Source organism: Ursus americanus, chromosome 9, assembly GCF_024610735.1.
Source record: "Ursus americanus isolate L20-20 chromosome 9, mUrsAme1.1.p, whole genome shotgun sequence".
NCBI classification, from domain to species: domain Eukaryota; kingdom Metazoa; phylum Chordata; class Mammalia; order Carnivora; family Ursidae; genus Ursus; species Ursus americanus.
The window spans coordinates 8,095,097-8,109,973 of NC_142135.1; the positions used below are offsets into that span (position 1 = coordinate 8,095,097).

Sequence of the window (14,877 nt, forward strand, 5' to 3'; positions counted from 1 at the left end):
CACAGGGCTCGATACCACAACCCTGACATCATGACTTGAGCTGAAACCAAGAACGGGATGCTCAACCAGTGGAACCACCCAGGCACCCCAGGAAAGGGGATTTTTTTAAATAATATTTTTTAGTTTTTGATGTAAAGTTCCATGATTGAAGGGGGATTTTTAAAACAACAAAAGAGAGGGGCGCCTGGGTGGCTCAGTCGTTAAGCGTCTGCCTTCAGCTCAGGGCGTGATCCCGGAGTTCTGAGATCGAGCCTCACATCGGGCTCCTCTGCTGGTAGCCTGTGTCTTCCTCTCCCACTCCCCCTGCTTGTGTTCCCTCTCTCGCTGGCTGTCTCTCTCTCTGTCAAATAAATAATAAAATCTTAAATAAATAAATAAATAAATAAATAAATAAATAAATAAATAAAACAAAAGAGGAAATTACAGATTTGCTGCAAAGAAATATCAGTTCTGTTGCTAGTGATTTCAGTGATGTCTGAAGAGCACAGCTGAGGCCAGAAGACTATGTAATAGTATCTTCAGTGTATCGAGGGAGCACGCCAACCTAGGATTTTATACTGAGCTAAATTATCACTCAGGAAAAAAGATGAAGGACACTTTCATAACCCTTTTCCCTCCAAAAAAAGAAAAAAAACCCCAAGAGGATTGCCACTCACATACCTTGGCTGAAGAAACTACTAAATCCTGGACTCCAGAAAAATTCAGGTTAAACTCCGAGCATGGTAGGAGCAAGTGAAAGCAAGCAAATCAATCGAGCATGGGAATAGCCAAACAAGAGCTGGCCGTGAAATAATGCCCATGATAATGGTAATGAGTAATTTTAGATTTTAACCACACTGTGAAATGAAAGTGTTACATAATGTAATTAACGCAGGGGAGGGATGATCTGAGGGAAGGGCTTCTAAAATCCCTGTGTAGTTCAAGAGGAGGGGTAGAGACATGAATTAAGTTTCAATTTTGTTAACGCAAATGTGCTTGTGAAAGCTTAAGGGAATCCATGAAAAGACGAGAACTAAACTCTTGATACATTATGGAAACCTTGTCAATGGGGAAAAGCAGGAAAGAAGAGTGGAAACAGAATCTCTGAATCACTTAGGACATGGACAAACCCCAAGCCAAGCTTTAATTTGTTGATTTTCCCTATGCTGGTCTGTTCTGTCTCATTGATTTCTGGTTTTATTTTTATTATTTTAATTATTCCCTTTGCTTACTTTAGATTTAATTTGGTTTTCTCTTTTCAAGCATTCTAAAGTGGGTTTGAATTCCAGCTCTGACAATGCTAAATATGGACCTTAGGTGGGTCATATGCTCTGCCTTGATTTCTTTATTAAAATGAGGATAATCCTGTTACCTATTACATATGGTTTCTGGGTACATGAAGAGTATTTTCATCCAAATCTAGTCTATAGTAAGGACTGAATGAATGTTAGCAGTTATTAACCGGTTAGCAATAAGAGCAGGAATATACATTTATTAACTTCTTTCGTGAGAGAGGCTCACAATAATTTAATAAGATACACACTATAATTTTTACCATTTTGCATATGAGAGAATATGAGTTCAGAAGGATTCCTTGTGCAAGGAAAATAAATGGCAGAACCAGGACTAAAGCCCGAATTGTTCGCACTCCACCCACAGTCTGTGCCCTGAACCGCCATGGATTTGTCCTTTAACCAGGCAGCTGTCCCTTACCGGGTACTTTCCTGACACCAGCCCCTGGGGCAAACATTTTGAATGCATTATTTCAGTTCCTCTCTACACATTGCCATCACCTTGATGGTATGGTCCCAGGTTTACAGATGAGGACTTCGAGGGACAGAGAGCTCGATGGACCCATCAGATGTCCTGTGGTGACAGCATGGACCAGTAGCCATTCAGACAACCCAAGTTATTTGGCCTGATTTTTTTTATGTTCTTAACTATAGAACCAGACTACCTTTTTAGCTCTTCACCCAGTTATTTGTATTATCCAAGTTACAGCCCAGGGACTGAGCTACTATTTACCAGGAACCAGTTACCATCTCTACCACCTAGATGTGCAGCCAGTTTTGACACAGGCTTTATTTGCTCGGTTGTATAAGACAAATAGAGGAAGCCTCCTGATGGTGGTGATGGTGGTGATGGTGATGATGAACGTGGTGATACTGGCTGTTATTTAGCACTTACAATATGCGAGGCACTCTTTCTGAGGATTTTGCATATGTTAATAAATTATATCAGCCCAAAGAATGAGTTAATCTTCAACTCCAGCTGATATAAAAAAAAAAAAAAAAAGGAGGGGGGGGAGGAGGAGGAAGAGGAGGAAGAAGTCACCCCAGCCTTTTTGTCTTCTTTGGGGGAATTCACATAATTTCCTAGTTTTTCCACTTTCTCTACCTGCCAGTCTAAAGCAAAAAACAGTGGCCTCTCCCTCCTTTGGGGGTGAGTTCTTGAGGCCAGATGAACTCTCTACTAAGAAAACACTCAAAGCAGAGTGTCTCAGAAGGCAACGCATAAATAGAGAACAGCATTTATTAGCTATTTTGTATCTCCAGGTCACAGAAGTGACTCCAGCCAGACGCCTGTCTGCTGTGCCCTTTCCAGCTGCCACTTTGTATGTTAATTGCACACCCTTAACATTTATTATCAAATCTGCTGGTTTAAATTTTTAAGATGAAGGGGGGAAGGCGGTCTTCACTCAGGGGACCCATCTTCAGTCATTTTATGGAAATGAAACTTGGAGTTTGTTTACTGCTGGTCTGTGAAATCCCAGGTGGGGAAATGCTAATTGTAGAGGGTGGGAAGAAGGCGGCTAAGGCTGAGTCAAACACGAATCATAAAATCGGATGCACAAACAGCCTGAATTCTGATTCTTCTCTGCCCACAGTAACCCGCTTGTAAGATGGCGTCCCTTTCCTTTATGCCCTCTGTAGCCTTTGAAAAAGCGTATGTGACATACAGATTATACACATGCACAAGCACCTTATCCGAAGGGCCCCTTCAAGTCCACATCCCTTTTTCCAAGCAGAAGTGGTAAACAAGCCAGAATAGGCATCACAGAACACTTGCACTGCCCTCACATTTATTTTTATTGATAAAAGAACTCTTCCGGTCCTCGTTAAGATCCTGTTTACTTCTGCCTATGACGGTAATCACGTGCTCAGTATGATGAAGGCAGACAGACTGTGGTAGTCGCAACTGATAGCTGATACAATATTTAGGAAGACACATTCATTATATTAAAAAAGTAACCAAAATCTATCGTAAGTGGGGGTCCATTTAGTCTAGGGACGCGTAGTCTTGTACATCTATATCAGCCTCTTCCGTGGCCACATTCACATCCGCATGAATTCTGAACACACCGCTGTGCGGTGGCGTGCACAATGTGGGTCGGGTTGTGCCCCGTGATGTAGGGGGTGAACCTGTGTTCCGTTTCCCTATAAGAGAAAGGAAACTAACAGAGCAGCTGCTGCTGGAAATGCTGTTTCTTCTTGTTTCTTTATGTTTCCTCTGTGTTTAGGTAGGTAGTCATGCAATTAAGTTAAAAAAAAAAAGTCTGGTTACCCATTGAGGAGAGAGCCCCTTAGAAGAGAATAGGGTCTATTGCTCATCCTATCTCCTATTTTCTTTGGAAACAAACAAACAAACAAACAAAGCCAGACTCCTGGCCCTTCAAACTGATTATTTGGGAGTAAGGTGTCAGTGGCCAGGGGACTGCTGGCCAACTCTTGTTTTTGAAACAAAAGCAAAGAATCATTATATGGAAAAGTTAACAGGCAACTACTTAGCACCAGGGATTTTGATAATTACTTTATATTGCTTATTGTTTTTTTAAAATCTTCTCCCAAATTGTAAATGGTAAACTCTATCACTGGTAGAGGACACTACCCTGGTATTTCAACCTGTGACTGTCCTTCCATCACATTCTACCCTACAGTAGAGAAGTACGTTCAGAAACTTTATGGGACTAGCAGGAAGAAATGATTAATTCTGCCAGGGTTAGTTGGGAAGCTAAATAGATTAAATGACATCTAGTCTGTGGCTTGAGAAATTATATATAATTGTTATCAGCTCGTTTCTTCCCTTCAAACCTAGGATATGATGGGCTTGAAACTTCATCTGCATTTCGTGTGCTATGTGTATAATATTGGACTCGAGTACCATTGAAAAGAGATCATTCTTTCTTTAATAAATGTGGAAATAAGACCTCTTATCAGCTCGATGTTAATGAGATGCAAATTCATGCCAAGGCAAGAGTCTGAAATGTCTATTTTTTATTAGGTCTCTCAGCTAGCTCTTGCTTCTTTTCTTCCTATTACTGCGTGCCGTAGCAAAAAATCTGCAACAGATACAGAAGTATTTCTATACTATTATACCCCTAATGCATGACTCCTGACATCCTGTGTCTTTGACTGTGAGACTGAAGAAGGTGATGATATTTTGTTACCTCTTTTAAACACCAAAGTCTGGTTTAGTTTATCTATATATCATCTGCCTTGTTGAAAGCCTTCTCTCTATTTCTAACTATTGAAAGAAGTTTAGCTTTTAAAAACGAAAAGAGATTGGCAATTGCTAGAAGAGAATAGGAGGTCAGCAGTATATTTTCCTTTTGTGAAGTTGGGAGGTATTACAATAGGTTTATAAATAACTGGGATTGATCCAGGGTAAAGAGGAAAACTTGGTGGCACAGGAGAGAGGAGGATTGAGTGCAAGAACAAAGTCTTCCTGGTTGAGAGCAGATGGGGTCCAGTGCAACGTGGAATGGTTAGCTTTAAATAGAGACAGGGTCCATTCATTCATCGTAACAAAAGAGAGACAGAGTTCGTGGGTAAATGTGCCATTTGGTTGGAGGATTTGGTGCATGAAAGTTGAAGTTGTCCTCTTCTGACTGCTTCTATTTCTGCATCTGAGTGATGGCGATGTCATGAGAGGCTGGGACTCTTTGGGAGGGTATGACCAATATACACATCCCTGAACACGGTCCTAGGCATGAGAAGGATAAACAGGGGTGTAGACGTGATGGGCTCCATCTTGATGCCTCTTGGGGGAAGAAGGTACATGTTCACTTCTTATTGCAGTCTCTCTTCTGGAATAGGTTTCTGGACAGTGTGGGGTGACATGGCAGGGGTTGTTTGGGCTGAGGGTTGTCTCTGGCTCTCCTTAAAGCCTGCTATTGGTGGCATCAGGGTGACAGAGAGGCTGTGAATTCCAAGCATCTGACTGTAGGTTCTAGAGGCCCAGCTTCAACTGGCTCAGCCAGGAAGGACAGGCTGTAGGCGGAGACACCTGGCACCAGTGTCTTCTCTTATTATCTTTGTTCCTCTTTGTGTGGCACCTTGCATCTGTAACTTTAGACCCATTTTTGTCTGTGATGGAGGATCTGGTCAATGACGGCACACACCGTCGGAGTTGTACCACCAGGGAAGGAAAGACATTTCCCTGCCTGGTGCAGGTTGGAAAACCATCCCATAGAAGCTCTGCAGTAGCGCTGATTTGGGTCACGTGTACATCCTTGGTTAAACCAAAAGGCAGGGTTTCCTGGTTAGTTCACTGTCCACCCCTTGACCAATTGCTATAGCTAAGACATAGGATCACGTACAAAGTTGAAAGCTTCCTTTTCAATCCTGTAATGAGTAAAGAGAGGGGTAGGCCTTACCTAAAAGCACAGGCATGACCACAGATAGAATTCTACTAACGTGGACAATTATCCCCATCAGTTGACCATGATCACCTATTGCATCCTAGGTAGATTCCCTGATTCTCAGCCTGGCCCTCCTAGGACAGAGCTCCCAGTTTCCTTTATGACCTCATCCCCTACTATTGCTTTTTGAACACCATGCCCTTCCTGCTTGAAGGTATCTTATTGCTCCATCCACTCAGAATATCCTTCATTTCCATCCAGTCAACCAGCCACCCAACCTATTAATTAAACATTTATTGAGTTCCACCATGTGGCAGGATCTCTGCTGGCACAGGAGCCACACAATGAATGAGACACTGTCTATATTATAAAGGATTTACAACTGGGTGGGCAAGACACACATGCGGAAAGTCCAATACACAACTATGTGAAAATACATAGATATGCCTATTATAGAAGCAGAGTGGAGGTGCCTAGCCATGCCTGGGCTACCAGTGGGAGTGTTTCTAGAAGGGATGGTGTTGAACTAGCTCCCAAAGTTACATGCATGAGAACAAAGGGGATGAGGATGACAGCAAATGGAAGAGGGTGGATACCAGTCAGAGGTGAGAAATTGTAGTCACCAAGGGAAAGGCTACATCCTACACATCAGTCAAGGCGAAAGGCAAGTGTGGTCCCCTTCAGGAATATTTCCCTGACCTAGAGAGTTTAAAAATAACTTATCTGAATCTATGCCTCTCACTGCGCACATTTTAAAATCTTAGTTGCTTTGTGTGTGTGTTGAATCGCTTGCATATGCTTTCCCTCCTCCTCCTGCAATGTGAGCTCTTTTAAGAAAGATACTGCACCACTCTCTCCCAACATCAACCAGCAGAGAATTTCACATAAACATTAGTAAATAATCCTATGCAGAAAATCAGAAACATACCCGTATAGGACGGGCACTAGGTTTTCCTGAATCCGACACAAGAGCTTGCCGAGGGACTCTCACAGGATAGAGTGCACGTGAAGTGGTTTCCATTGAAAGCTCTATTGATCTTATTAAGAACTGGCAAAGCATTTGGGGAGGGGGTGGCAGAAGCATTGTTATGTACGTCGTAGGCCATTGTCATGGGAAGAATGGCGAAAGCGATTTCACACAGAAACACTCTCTAGTTGCCTATAACTTCAGCTCAGCAAATGTCACCCCACAACTACTTTCTACAATATTTATTGCTCTGTCGTTAGCTTATAAATAATGTCAACCTAGAGACCCTGGGGGTTGCGGGGGTGCGATGCCAGGCAGCAGCCGCCGTGATGGGACCGTTCAGAAAGGTGGAGAAGCCCACGCTGACATCTGAGGAAGAGGCGTTAAAAGTTAACTCCAGCAGTTACCAAGAATCATAACTTTCCCCATAAAAACAGTCTGAGCAAAGCCTAAATGGTGCTTAAAATAGCATTTCTCACCAAAACTCCCTCATAAAATCTCAGAACCCAGTCGAGATTTATATCTCTCGGAGACCTTCAGGCAAATAAGCCGTGAATTCATGGGGATGGTGTGAAATGGAACTCCTTTGGGCTTCGTACTCACACTGAAATTCCGATCCCAGGTGCCAAACGAGAGCCCAGCCAGTGCTTTATCAGTTGCGTTTTCAAAGGGATCGGGATGCAGAGAAACTTTGGGGAAACCCCAACATTGATATCGTGCGGTATCACTTGAAAATTCTAAACGCTCTGCTGTGGTCTGTTGGCATCATAAGCTAGACTTACATGGCCCCTAATCAGGTTTCCTTCTCTGTTCTGTTTAGGAAAGTAACTTTCTAGAATGATCTGTAGCCATGGTTCCTGCCAGCCTCCCACCTCTCCGTTCTCCAGTCCTCTTGGTGTTTTGTTGTTTTCCTGCTTATATTTTAAACATCAGAGTTGCCCATGAGTGGAGTGAAGAGGAGAGGAGCGGGGGATGGAGGGAAGGTGGGAGGAGAAGCTGTATCTCTTTCATCCGTGAATCTCCAGGCCTAGCACAGACCCTGCCCAGGGTGGAAATCAGGAAATCCTGGATGGACGTGAACAGATGGTTGGAGGATGCACTGCTCCGTGCAGGCACGTTGAGCACGGGTCCTGCGGACGTGCTCCCAGCGGTGCGGCACGGCCTTGCTGGGCATGAGCCCAGAGCACAGCAGCCGGTGCACCTCTCCCACTGTAACCTGTGTGATGAGGACGGAGCTTTAAACCCCTCTGTACCTCAGTTTCCTCATTTGCAACACAAGGATTATAAGATGTCATCCTAATTTTGCTGTACAGATTAAGCAAGCACAACGGGGCCTGGACAGGGCTCGCCCCCGTGCCTCCTATCCAGACCACACAACCAGTGGTTGCTCTCGTCGGTAGGTCTGTCCATCCCTTCCTACTTACGGCATGTTCAAGTGGTCCCTTGAAGCATCCTGAAAAGATGTCAGTCTTCCAGCCTGGCAGGAGCATGGGGTGGGGGAAGTCCACGAGGTTGGACGGTGGGCACTGCCATCACAGCTGGGCTGCCTGGGCAGCAGGGGGAGAGGCAGTGATAAGGCCAGGCAAGATCCGGTTTTCAAGCCCTCTGGGAAGAATCAGTATGGCCGGCTACCACCAGAGGACGACAGTGGGGGTCTGCTCCAAGGTGGGTGGGGTCCCCTCCTCGCCATCAAATCCTTTCCTTTCTCCCTCCCTTCTCTACGCACCCCTTCCCATAGCTCTACCATCACCTGCTGCTTAGCCCTTCATCCTTTCTTTCCCCTGCAGCAGAATGTGGAGTTCTCTCTCTTATCCGCTCTTCCCATCTTCCCATGCCCCCTTCTTTCCTCTCTTTTCTCTGGATTGAAACCCTCCACTTAAGCCACTGTGGCCTCTGTCAGAGGTGCCTGTAGCACATCACAGCCTCCATCCCTTTCCACCCCTGCTCCCTTCCTCTTATCCTTGTGCAGGAAGTACGTGGTACCACTTACCACGAAGGGCCTGGGCTCAGCTCCTTGCTTGCCCACTCACTGACTGGGTGGCTTTGGGGGATTTGTAGCCTTAATTGCATTTAAATTTTCTCATTTGTAAAATGAGAATAATAGTAACACCTGAATCATAGTCTAGTGACAATTACATGTGTTAATCCTAGCAAGGCACTTTTTTTTTTTAAGATTCCAGGAGGTGAGGAAATATTTTATTGATAACCGGGAACATAGCCATAAGAAAGGGAAGCACACGGGACTGCAAACTAAAGCCCAGTAGCTAGCAAGGGCCCTCTGCATCCTGGGGTCCTTGCACACAAGACTGGGCATCCAGGATGGGAGGCGGTGAAAGGGTACGTGATTCCTGAGAACAGCCCTGATGCCTAATAAGTAGGGTTCATTGTAAATGAACCCAAGCCAGGCACGGGAAAACATGCAGAAAATATGAGCCATGTGTTCAGGGGCTGTAGCCACCATTTTCCCCAAGCACCTCAGCCAGGTATGTTGTCTCTAGATCCCTTCTCATGTTCCCATCTTCAGGTTACCAGCTTTATAAGAGTGAGATCTGAGGGAAGTGTATAGGTGGCTCAGTCGGTTAAGTGACCAACTCTTGATTTTGGCTGAGGTCATGATCTTGGGGTCGTGGGCTCGAACCCCACATGGGGCTCTGCACTCAGCAGTGAAGCTGCTTGGGATTCTCTCCCACTTCCTCTGCCCCTCCCCCTGCGTGTGTGCATGCTCTCTCTCTCTTAAATAAATAAATAAATCTTTTTTAAAAGAGTGAGATCTGAGGATCTCAGTCTGGAATTTTCACCTGGTCCACATGTTTTGTCATCCCATGTGGTCCTGCCTCCCTTGTGCTGCTGATGAAACCAGTTCACACCCATAGTCCATCAAGGACTCTGGGCCTTTGACATTCACCCTTAGGGTCCCTCCAAGGGACCCCACATTCCCAGGAAGAGGGTCTTACCCTCCCCTGCTGCGTTGTCAGAGTTGCTCTGCTGAAGTTTTTCTCCATCTTCATCTGATTATCTCATAGCTACTGTGATCACCTGATGTGAAATGTTTTTCATCCGAGGCACCGGGCTCGTCTCTGGTTAAAAATATTGCCAAAGTGTGTCTGTGACACATTCATGGCTGTTGTCACCGTGACACGCAATGCCTCTGTCAACGGGTGGGAGAGTCTTGAGTTCATTCGTTTGCTGAGCAGGGAATGAGAACAAAGAACAGAGATGTTTGGCCCTTGACCCTGCTTTGCTAGGTTTCAGTGAAAAGCTATTAAATATTTGAAACCCAGTCCTTGAGGCAGAGGCAGGGAAGGACAAGTTTTGCTTGAACTTTTTACAAGAAGAGTTCAAATTTTCTGACCACATGAGCCGCAAACCTTAACCTTACCTCTGGCAAAATGTTGGTTGTTTTTTTTTTTTTCTGTAGGTACAAGACAGAGAAAAAAAAATAAAATAAAAAGCAAAGGGAAACAGTATATGTTAGAAACTTGGACAATATCTGTAATTTTACAGCACACACAGAGCAAAATGGTAGCTTGTGAATTAGAAGTAATGCAGAAATGGCATTGATTATTTTTTAAATAAGATTTTTTATTATATTATGTTAGTCACCATACAGTACATTCCTAGTTTTTGATGTAAAGTTCCATGATTCATTACTTGCGTAAAAATGGCATTGATTATGTCACAGAGCCAGTGAGCTGATTGGTCCTGGCGTTATCCCACCCTGTTCTCGCATGACCGATGGGATTTGGTAGTGGAGGGCATCTCTGTTCTCCCAGGAGGAGGGCTTAGTTGAGTATTTTCCTGTGTGTTTTTATTAATAATTATGAAATAATTATGAAACCATCTTTGTAGGCTTTGCTAATAAACTATAGAAGTGATCCCTGAAAGTATAGTCTCTAGGCTTTGCTAATAAACTATACAATGTGAAGATCTTGTGAGAAAGTCTCTTTGAGAGAATCTGATGAGGTCAGTATTGGATGCCTTTGGTGACCTGCCATATATGGCCTCTTCCCCTGACCACTTCATTACTCACTGACCCGACTTCAACTGGCAGAACCAGCATTTCCTTGATGAGATACTTCCTTAGCTGCCAGAATCCACATTGCTGCCTGCATAGCAGGCCAGAATTTACAGGAACTTGACATATTTTTCAGGATCTCTCAACTAATGACTAATGAGAGTTGGTGTATTAGTGCCCAGGCTCCCTCGCTATATGGGTGGGATAACTCCAGTGGTCTTTTACCTGACATCTTCCACGGTGACAACCTGGAGAGTAAACCCTCGTAATTCCTTCCCTCCCTGTGTCACTTTGCTACTTGTCTACACCAGTGGTTCCTGAGATCACCCCCAAGATGAACTGCTTGTCCTCAAGTCCTTGTCGCAGAGCTGTCTCCTGGAGGGAGTCAAACCAAAGGCAGAGAAGTGAGTAGTTCTCCTGGCAATTGATGTCAAGAGTAGGATTTTTCATGAAGCACCATTTTTTGGAAAGCAAGGTGGAGTTAAAAATAGAGCAATCCCAAGAACTTGGATGGGAAACAGATAAGAATGGAAATTGATGGCAGAGCCATTTGCAAAATCACCAGAACATTGAGTCAACAGGCTAGTGATGACAGTGCCCCAAGCTAGAGGATGGGGCATTGGAAGGTAGCCATGTGGATTAATTATCAGCAAAAAATCAGAATATTCCTGTGATGAACTTGGTTTATAGGCTTCTCTTGAGTGTGGAAAAATATAAACGCACACACACACAGAGAAAGGGCATGATAAATTTTTAGATTCTAAACCAGTCTCGCAATCTTGGGATGCACCCCTCTTAATCGGGGAGTATTACCCTTTTTATATATTACTGGATTTGATTTACTAATATTTGTTAAGAATTTTTGTGTTTTTGTTGCTGTAAAAGCAATACTCTTTTTCTTGTGACATCTTGGTCTAGTTTTATTATCAGGTTAATCCTCGTCTTGTAAATATTCTGTATCCATTTTCTGAAAGTTTCTATAAGATAGTTGCAATTTCTTCCTAAAATTGTAGTTAGAATTCTCCAGCAAAACTTTCTGGGCTTGCAGGTTTTTTTGTGGGAGATTATTTATGTATGTGTGTACGTGTATAAGTGACATACAGTAATATTAGTTGCAGGTGTACAACATGGTGATTTGACCTTTGTATACATTGTAAAATGATCACAAGTCTAGTTACCATCTGTCGCCTTTCAGCATTAATACAGTACTCTTGACTGTATTCCCCATGCTGTACATTACATCTCTGTGACTTATTTTATAACTGGGACTTTGTACTTCTTAATCTTTTTCATCCTTTCTCCCACCTCGACCCTCCTCCCCCCCTGGTAACTACCAATCTGTTCTCTGTATCTATATTTTGTTTGCTGGTTTGTTTTGTTTTCAATTGCAAATGCATTTTCTTTGCTAGAGAGAAGACAATCCAGATTTTCTGTTTCTTTTGTTTTCTTTAGAATCCTTATTTGTATTGCTTTTTTCCCCACTGATTGTATTGCCATAATTTACACACAGTAAAGTTCACTGTTTTTATTTTATAGTTCTGCAGGTCTTGAACAACATGCATAGTCCTGTAACCAGCAGCACATTTGAGATATTGAATAGTTCCACTACCCCCCAAAATTCCCTTCTACTACCCTATAGTCACCTCTCCCAACCCTGGCTGCTGGCCACTACTGATCTGTTCTCCATCCTATTAGCTCGCCTTCTCCAGAAGTCGTATAAATTGAGCCATGAGTTTGTAGACGTTTGAGTCTTGCTTCTGTCATTGAGCATAATGGGTTTGAGATTCATCTGAGGTGTTGCCTGTATTGATAGTGTGTTCTTTTTTTTTTTTAACTGCTTAATAACATTTCACTGTAGGAATGTGCTACACTTTGGTTGCTCATTCTTCAATTGAAGGACATTTCAATTGTTTCCAGTTTGAGGCAATTATGAGAACTGTTGCTAAAAAGTTTTGTGTGTACCCTTTGTGATAAAATAGGCTTTCCTTTCAGTTGGGTAAATACCTTGGTCTAGAATGTGGAGTCACCTGTGTTTAACCATATAAGAAACTGCCGAATCGTTTTGCAAAGTTGGATGTGCCAGTTCCCATCACTAGTGTGAGAATCCCTGTATCTCCACATCCTCGGCAATACTCGGCATTACCTGTTTTCACTTATTTTAGACATTTAATAGATAGGTAGTAGTGTCTCTTTGTGGTTTTACTTGCATTTCTATAATGTTGGACATCTTTTTATGTGCTTATTTGCCATCCATATATTTTCTTTGGCGAAGTGTATGTTCAGACTTTTTGCCCATTTTAAATTAATTTTGCCTTTTATTATTATTGAGTTTTGAGAGTTCATCTTACATTTTGGATACAAGTCCTTGATCAGATATGTAATTTGCAAATATTTTCTCTCTGTGGCTTATCATTTCATTCTCTTAACAATGTCTTTCAAAAACAGATGTTCTTAATTTTTATGAAATCCAGTTCTAGTAATTTTTGTTAATAGGTCATGTTCTTTGTGTTGTATCTAAGAAATCTTTGTGAAATATTGTGTCTTGAAGATTTTCTTTCACATTTTCTTCCAGAATTTCTGTTACTTCAGGTTTCACATTTGGTCTGTTATTACTTTATTTATTTTATTTTATTATTTTATTTTATTTCATTTAATATTTTATTTATTTCTTTGAGAGAGAGAGAGCATAAGTGAGGGAGAGGGAGAAGCAGACTCCCCGCCAAGTAGGGAGCCCCATGCGAGGCTCGATCCCAGGACTCTGGGATCATGACCCGAGCTGAAGGCAAACACTTAACTGGCTGAGCCACCCAGGTGCCCTGGTTATCATTTTAAGTTAGTTTTTTAAAGACAATACAAGATGTGGATTATGATTCATTATTTGGTGTTTGGATATCTAATTGTTCCAACACCATTTGTAAGGCTGTCCTGTCTTCATTGAATTGTCTCTGTACCCTTATCGAATATTAATTGACTACATACTTGTGAATCTTTTTCTGTGCTTTTAATTTGATTCTTTTGTCTATATGTCTATACTTTTCTGTAGTATTTCTCTGTATTAACTACCACAGCTTCCTAGTAAGTCTGGAAAACATTCAGTGTGAGTACTCTAACATTGTTCTATTTCAAAATTGTCTTGGATATTCTTTCCTTTTACTTTCCATATGAATTTTATAAATCAGCTAGTTGATTTCCACCAAAAACTCTACTGGAATTTGTTTGGAATTGCATCAAATTTATAGATCAATTCAAAGAGATTTGACATCTTAACAATATTGATTCTTTTAAGTCATGAACATAGTATATGTCTCCATTTACTTCATATATTCCTTGTCTTATTTAATTAAGATGGTCCAGTTTTCAACATAAATATCTTTCAGACATTTCATAAGATACAATACATAAGTATTTCATGTGCTTTGGTTCTATTGTAAATGGTCATGGTTTATTTCAAATTTCAGTTATTTATTTCTGGGATATACAAATCTATTTTTTTAAAAAATAAATATTTATCTGGTATTCTGTGAACTTACTAACCTTACTTATTAGTTTGATGAAGTTATTTTGCAGATTCTTTGGGATCTTCTACATGGAAAATATTGTGTAGTGTATGAAGAGAAGATTTTCTTTCTTTCTTTCCAATCTCTATGCCTTTTCTTTCTTTTTTGCCTTACTGCACTGGCTAAGACCTCTGGAGTAATTTTTTTTTTTTTTAAGATTTATTTGTTTGTCAGAGAGAGAGAGGGAGAGTGCGCACACACACAAGCAGGGGGAGTGGGAGGCAGAGCAGGCAGAGGGAGAAGCAGGCTCCCCACTGAGCAAGGAGCCCAATATGTGACTCGATCCCAGGACCCTGGGATCATGACCTGAGCCAAAGGCAGATGCTTAATTGACTGAGCCACCCAGGCGTCCCGACCTCTAGTGTAATTTTAAATAAGAATCATGAGTAGCCCTTAGATTGAAAGGATTCAGTGTTTCACCTTTAGGTAAGATGTTAATTCTGTTTTTTGTTTGTTTGTTTGTTTGTTTTATGTGTGTGTCCTTTATCATGTTAAGGAGCCCCATTGTATTCTTACTTTGCTGAGAGAGTTTTTAAAAATTTTAATTAATTAAATTTATTTATTTTTAATTCCAGTATAATTAACACACAGTGTTATATTAGTTTCAGGTGTACAATATAGTGATTCAACAATTCTATATTCACTGCTCATCATAAGTGTACTTTTGTCCCCTTCGCCTGCTACCCCCAACCCCACACCCACCTCCCTTCTGGTGACC

At 42.0% G+C, this 14,877-nt stretch overlaps 1 long non-coding RNA gene and 1 pseudogene across 1 annotated transcript in view; both read left to right on the top strand.

Annotated features, from left to right (window-relative positions):
- The window catches only part of LOC148109410 (uncharacterized), a 299,324-nt gene that overhangs the window by 224,304 nt on the left and 60,143 nt on the right, over positions 1-14,877 (top strand). The gene's annotated exons all lie outside the window — the stretch shown is intronic.
- LOC123801914 (large ribosomal subunit protein eL32 pseudogene) overlaps positions 1-14,877 on the top strand; it is a 193,726-nt pseudogene that overhangs the window by 122,627 nt on the left and 56,222 nt on the right.